This window comes from Orbicella faveolata, unplaced genomic scaffold (assembly GCF_042242905.1).
Source record: "Orbicella faveolata isolate gen_17 unplaced genomic scaffold, um_ofav_v1 contig_14, whole genome shotgun sequence".
NCBI classification, from domain to species: domain Eukaryota; kingdom Metazoa; phylum Cnidaria; class Anthozoa; order Scleractinia; family Merulinidae; genus Orbicella; species Orbicella faveolata.
In genome coordinates this window covers 19,904,181-19,911,666 of record NW_028301541.1, presented here as the reverse complement: position 1 = coordinate 19,911,666, position 7,486 = coordinate 19,904,181, and positions in this window count along the sequence as shown.

The following is a 7,486-nucleotide window of genomic DNA, read 5'->3' as shown; positions in this document are numbered from 1 at the left end:
CCTTTTTGGAAAGAAAGGTTAACAAGCACATTGTAAGGAAGTTTGAAAAGTTTAATCTTTTTTCGCATGCAAGATCGTGTTGAGTCAGTTGGCAATCTCAACCTATCTGTATGGCTCATAAAGACTTTGGAAAACAGCCATACGGAACAATGCCAAGTTCAATTAACATTAACTGATTTGGAATAAAAGTTAACACTGTACTGTGATGTTTGCCGGTCTTATCCACTATTGACAATTCCGTGGCACAAAGAAAGTAAAAACAATAGATTACTTGAATTGAATCACGTTCGCAGTGTGTAGGTCACGTTCTTCAGATGAACTTCATAATCGTATGGTTGCTGTAAATTGTTTTCTCAGTGATGACTTGTGCGCACATAGCTAAAGAGAGCTTCTGCTTGCATTGCTTACTGACTTACACGGAAGTGGAAAACTTGTGTTTTTATAGCAGACGATCAAACAAAGGATGTAAATGTTAGAGGCTGAGCATGTGGTGAAAGATCAAACGAGATATGCCGTACAGTGACGTCAAAGACGAATAAAACCACGTTATTTATAGCTTGGAAAACAGCCACAATTTGATTATTGAGAAGTTCAATTAGTGTAATACAAGTTTGCAAATCAATGTTCGTGTTATCTAAAAAAAGATTACACGTGAAAGTACACGTGAAACTATCTGAAATTCGGCGTGAAACACCATTGTTTGCTTAAAGAACGTTAACTGTTATCTGAACGTTTAACGAGGAAGCAGTCTCCTTTTCGAGATCTGTGTGACTTTGGGCGAACTTTTTCTCCATGGCCACAGGTTTCCCCCCATTTTGACATGAGCGTATTTTCCTATAGAGAGTTTTTAATGTCAATTAGTGCAACACAAGTTTGCAAATTAATGTTCGTGTTATCTAAACAAAGATTACACGTGAGGGTATACGTGAAACTATCTGAAATTCGGCGTGAAACACCATTGTTTACTCAAATAACGTTAACTGTTATCTGAATGTTTAACGTGGAAGCAGTCTCCTTTTCGAGATCTGTGTGACTTTGGGTGAACTTTCCCTCCATAGTCACAGCTTTCCCCCCATTTTGAAAAGGGCGTGTTTTCCTAGAGACTTTTTAAGGTCATTTAAGCCCCGCCCCTCACTTACGATGCCAGCATTAGTGGGGACGGCCGAGACATAAACATAAGCACAAGAATAAGCATAAGAATATCAAAACCTTACGTTTTTTTATGCTTATGCTGATGTTTATGTTGCGGCCGTCACCATCAGCGCATAAGCTTCTTTTATGCTTACGCTCATGCTTATGCTTGTGTCGCAATTCAGGACCAGGATTTTTTTCGAGAGAGAAACGGGAGGGTAGTTCTAGTCAGAAATCAGCTGGAAATAAATGTTGAAAATGTGAGGAAACACATGGTTTTCTCAAAGTAATTATTTTCCTGTTTATAATTTTTGGGGAAAGAGCTCGAGTGCAGCCATAAGAGAAGAACTTTATAAAAGCAGAGGCCGATACAATATAGGATTATTGTTTTAAAAAAGTGTACTATATTTCGACATGCAATTAATCTCCATCGAAAACAATCTTTTCAAACCGAGACTCAATCCTAAGACCAGGGAAGTCTCCTTAATTTTAAAAGTCAGAACACCTGATCCTGATGGTCTTAACATCCGTAAAGAAACAGTAGTTTGTTTCCGGTTATAATGCTGTTTCAATATTTTGTTTTACCTCACCGTTAGTTTACACTCTTAATCATTTTACTTTTACGTATTTCCGGTATTAAGCAATTATCGTGATCACTGCAAGTACACCCTTTCCAATGTTTAATTCCCATTGTACCTGATGTGAGGCGCGGTGGCTTCTCATGGTTAGTGCGCTCGACTCCGGATCGAGCGGTTCGGGTTCGACCCCTGGCCAGGGACATTGTGTTGTGTTCTTGGGCAAGACGCTTTACTCTCGTAGTGCCTCTCTCCACCCAGGTGTATAAATGGGTACCGGGGAACGTAATGCTGGGGGGTAACCCTGCGATGGACTAGCATCCCATCCAGGGGGGAGTAGAAATACTCCTAGTTGCTCCATGCTACAGAAACTGCGAGATAAGCTCCGGCCTGATGGGCCACTTGGCTTGTATGCAGTCTTTACCTTACCCACCTAACTGAAGAAATCTAGTTTGGCCAGCCGAAATATAGTACACCATTGTTTTAAAACAGTAATTCCACGTTGTATCGGCCTCTGCTTTTATATTCTTCTCTTTTGGTTGTCCTCGAGCTCTACCCCGCAAAAAACTATAAACAGAAAAATAATTACTTTGAGGTAACCATGCGTTTCTTCACATTTCTTACATTTATTTCCGGTTGATTTCTGACTTGAACTACCGTCTCTTTTCTCCCTTTCTAAACCCCAGTCCTCACTGCGACGCAAGTATAAGCATAAACACAAGCGAAGAAGCTTATGCTCTAGTGAGAACGGCCGCAACGTAAACATAAGCATAAGAAAAACGCAAGGTATGATATTCGTATGCTTTAATTGTGCTTATGTTTATGTCAGTTGCGTCCGTCCTCACTAGCGTATAAGCTTCTTCTTCTTCTTCTTCTTCTTCTTCTTTTTGATCATTCTCTATGATAATCCGATTAGATCACTATTGATTCAACGATTGCCAGCAGACTCACCGTCCACGCTTGCTTGCATAACCATTTTATAACTAAAAGAGAGACCGTGAGAACTTGGGAACAAAGTAGTGGGAGGGGACGTATAAAAAAGGGAAGCAAATCTGTGTTTGAACCTGCTGTCTCATCTGGCCAGCGCTTATCATTTTCAAGCTCTGTTATAAGGGGGTCGTACATACCGCAAACCGCCAAAGTTTGTTCCTTCGAAATCGCAGACCGCTTTTCTTTTCTCCTAAAATCTGAATCCGCCTTACTAGTAGGACGATTATCATCATAACAAATTTTTGAACAGAACTTCACCAATTCTTGCGAAATGTTAGCTCAATAATCGTATTTCTGCTCACGAACAACCCAAAATCTTAAGGACAGAACGAATTGCTTAATTCTAACTCCATTCAGCAACCAGCGAACAAAACGCTTTGACATCTAACGTGCTGTTCACAAACACAGATCGCTCGAGATGTTTATAACGAAGCGTCAAGGCACACGTTTTCAGGGTTCTCTTTTGCGGGATCTCTGTTCGAATGATCGCCACCAAAACACATAAAAACCGAAAACGGCGGGCTAAATTTAAGATTTCCCGCACCCGCTCCAAAATGTCTTCACCGTAAACAGCCAGATAAATGTTGATGTACCCGCAAACCGGCACTCAAAATTGGCTTAAACCGCCAAACCGCCAGAGTATAATGGACCTTTATCATATGAAGTTACCATCTAGCAGATAATTCGTGGCACCCATTCATTCGAGTGGAGAGAGGCACTGTGAGAAGAAAATCATTTCGAAAACATGGGGAGACCCTCACCCCCGATTAAACTGACTTTTTAACCAATCAAGAAAACTATCAAACTAATCGTGGTTTGGTATCAGCTGGATATTCTCGCTTTGAGATAACATTGATTCATTAGACTATTTGAGTATACATGGGCATTGAAATCACCTCCATTGAACCCAGTTTGAAATAGCCCGACAGCATACCCCTTCCACAGGCTGTCGCTTTCTCGTCATCTTCGTCAGTTCCTCTCCATCTCAGTCTCACGGTCTTGTCCTTGGCCTTTTACCCTGTAGATTCCACTGCAAGTTTGCCTGGAGTTGTTAAATTTGTTCCCCCTGGCGGAAATTTGGCGATTTAAAAACATTCGCGAAACCACGCGGACGATAAGTGTTGCGGACATAACATGACGCGAAAAGAGATTGAGTTTATTACCACGAAATTTTGTGTTATAAGGTATTCGTATAATACTTTAAACTACCTTACCTTACCTTTTGAACTGACCAAAAATTCACGTAGAAGCATGAACTGCTTGTGGACATTGTGAGAACTGTTTTGTTGTTACTGTTGACATATAGTTCCGCCGTTGCGTTTTTGTTTATTTTGACGTTATTATACCTTTGATAAAGTCGGTCTACTAAATTGAAGGACATGTTAAAGTTACATTGCCAAGGAAGTAAATTGTGTATTACTAAAAAACGCGAAGTTAAATTGATTCAAAAGATAAAATTTTCGCAAAATCGCGGAATTTAAGTGTCGCCAAATTTGCTCACCTCAAAATCGCGAAATAAACGTGTCGCGAAAATTTCTTGTTATAAGGTTTTCGTTTCTTACTCTATCTTGTTAGTGGACTCAGAGGATTTTTCTGAGACAATGGCGCGTAAAGCCCAATGCCCGTTTGCTACCCCCTCCATGTTTCAGCGCCATATAAGGCTGCCGCACACAAGCCGATTTTTTGTCCCGACTAATCGCGTTGAGGCTTGGGGCCGAGTCATTCAAATAAAGATGGCGCCTATTCCGCTGACTCTCATGACATTTCTTAATATGTTGAGGCGCGCGCGAGCCCCGACAAGGCCCGACAAAACGTTTTGAGATCTAGCACCGTCAGATATCGCCCGACAAGCCCCAAGAAAAACAGAACTGTTCGTTTTTCTTGTGTTTATGCTTATGCTTATGTCGAGCGCGTTACTAGTGAAAACTGCACAAGACAAATAAGTGAGTTCGTTCTTCTCATGTTTCTGCGTATGCTTATGTTTATGTCGTGGCTGTTTTCACTTGTGCTTATGCTTATGCTTGTGCTTATGCTTATGCTCGAGTGAAAACCAGTTTTTAGAGAGGGCGGGTTTGTTAGCCCCTGGCCCAACCCCAAACCTGGAGGAACAATGTATTGTTTTGGTTGATTTCGCATTTCACAGACCAATCAGACATAGTTTAACCTGGCAGAAGCACAGGGCTTCCACCGGCACAGTGCTGGGGTTGTGAAAACACACATACCTTTACCACAGCAAATCACAAGACCAGTGGAGTATGGTTTTTAGTTACACTGCTTGAAATGGTTTTAATTGCTCGAATTATTGTAAAATCAGATTCTTTTGGTAAAACCGAAAGTTTGTCTTACCAGTATTTCTCTTTTTCGTTGAAGATGAAAATCCTGATGAACAGGAAAAATATACTTTTAAGCAAAAGCGATCTGTGTTTTACTAAAAAGCTTTCCTATTGAGTTTGACCAGACTAAATCCAATTTACGTCAAAAATGGCAAAATCCATGACCCAAAAACCAAGCAAAACATCTAAAAAGTATACCCAAAGGGGCGAGACATGCCCACAGATCTTATACAGTGAAGTACCAGTCCTCAACTCCGCTTCCGTATCGGCCGGTTTACTAGAACAAGAGGGATTAGCAACATGGACCATCGTAGTGCCCTTCATGCTACAACTGGAGATAAGTACCGGTACTGATAGACAGTACGAACTGAGAAATGTCAGCCCGTTCTAACCCTCTATTTTTTTCCTTTGAAAGCAACGATTGCAAGCAATTGCGTATCCAAGGCACATTGCAAATGTTAAGAATACCCGAAATAGTCTAATTGTCCTTTGTAAGAAAGTGGGTATAGGTAACTTCGAAAAGATGTAGTTACAATAAATTTCTCTTACTCGACCAATTCAAGGTTAAGGCAGTTGAAAAACTGTTCAGTTGCTTGACGCAAATGATCAAGTCTGAAGGTGAATGGTAGAGCTCGTGTTTGCAATTCATAACGGACTGATAATACTGATTGGACAAAGTCGACGAAGATCAGTGTGGTCTCTCCAGTATCTTAACGACATAGCTAAGTATCAGATGTTTTAGCGTCATTTAGTGCAAATCAAACGGTGTAGCTTGCTGCGTGTTGGTTGATTGACCTGCCACCAAGCGGTTCAAGTCACTGTAAAATATTTTCAAGTAATTGCTATAGGCAATGCAATTTTGAATGTAGCTACCAATGTGTGGATTTCTTAATTCAAGGCGGAATTTATAGAGCAATTGCGCAAATCAGGGGTAAAATGCGCACTACCTATTGCATTTTTACCGCTTCGGATACAGAACAGTCCTCTTTCCTTTTCTTTTTTCTCCTAGAGTGTGGATATATGTCCAGTGCAAATCAGAGGCCGGTACGCACCGAGAACCTCGAGGCATGATTCCTACTCGGGAATCCTGTTTGGCCAAAAATTCACGCAAAAATACCAAATGTTTTGTAGTCTATCACCCCTCGGCTTGGCAATCCATAGTTAATTCATTCAGTTTTTTGTATCTAGCCGACTAGTCCACAATACAGAGGAGACAATCATCCGGGATCCAGTTCGGATCCGGTAAATAGAACAGGCGCATGCGCACATGCTACTGCGTCTGTGTCGCCATTTTTTTTCTCGAAGAAAGAGAAAGACTGGACCGGTAATACATTTATATGTATAAATAGGCCTAAGTCAAGATGCATTTGACGTCAGGACAGTATACAGTTTTCCCGCCAGCTGAATCCTGATTGGTCAGTTCAAATTTCAGGCGCACCGGCTGTATGCAAGGTGACCAGGTGTATTGCTACTCCACCCAGGATGGGATGCTATCCCATGGCATTCTGTCAGGCTGCCGCCATTATACACCTGGAAGGAGAGAGGGACTGTGAAAGTTACGTGTCTTGCCAAAGAGTACAATATAATGATCCCAGTCAAATTCGGACCACTGGATCTGACGTTCATTGCTCTAATTACTAAGCCACCGCGCCTCCTTTTTTCAATACATGGTGCCAGTAACAAACGAAACAAAGAGTCACTGTGTTCAAAAACGAGAAAATTAACAAATTGAGGTCAGTTTTTCATGCGTCTGTCTTGTTATTGATTATGAATTTCGTCATAACATTGTCAAAGTAGCTGTAACAGGACAGACGCATGAGAAATTGACGTCAATTTGTTTTTTACGATAATTAATTGTCAGATTGTCCGCTCTCGTTCGTTCACACATCGGATAAATTATAAAGTCACATGTCTGTCCGATTATTGGCAATGAAAATTAGCCAATGAGTGCGCGAGAATTTCTGCAGTTATCGCAAAACACTAAATTGAGCGTAAAAGGGTTCTTCAGTTTACTTGTGAAAGAAATCAAAGATATCTGTTTCGTCGCATACATTCACTCATTGTCCATGCCTAATGACGTAATTTCATGGCAGAATTGATAACATACTTTAACCCTAAAATCCTAGCGGGAAGGGGGTGTCTCTTACATTAGGTATATGGGTAATCGAGTATGTTATGCCCCCAGGGGACTCCTGTATACAAAGGACGAGGGTGCTCGTCGGTAGTTTTGAAAAGAGCCCCTAAGAGATCCAAGATCCTGTTTTGTACTGGTCTGAAAAGGGGGATAGAGTTTTGCTTTTTAGGCCTGCATAGAGGGTAACCAGGTAACTGAGTTGCACAACCGGCTCAACATTCCAGAATGTTCCTCGCTAAGGCTTAACTTAAGAGAAACTCATAATCGTGCTTTCTAGAGGAAGGATCAGGATTTCCTATTTCTATATACCCTTGAACACATTG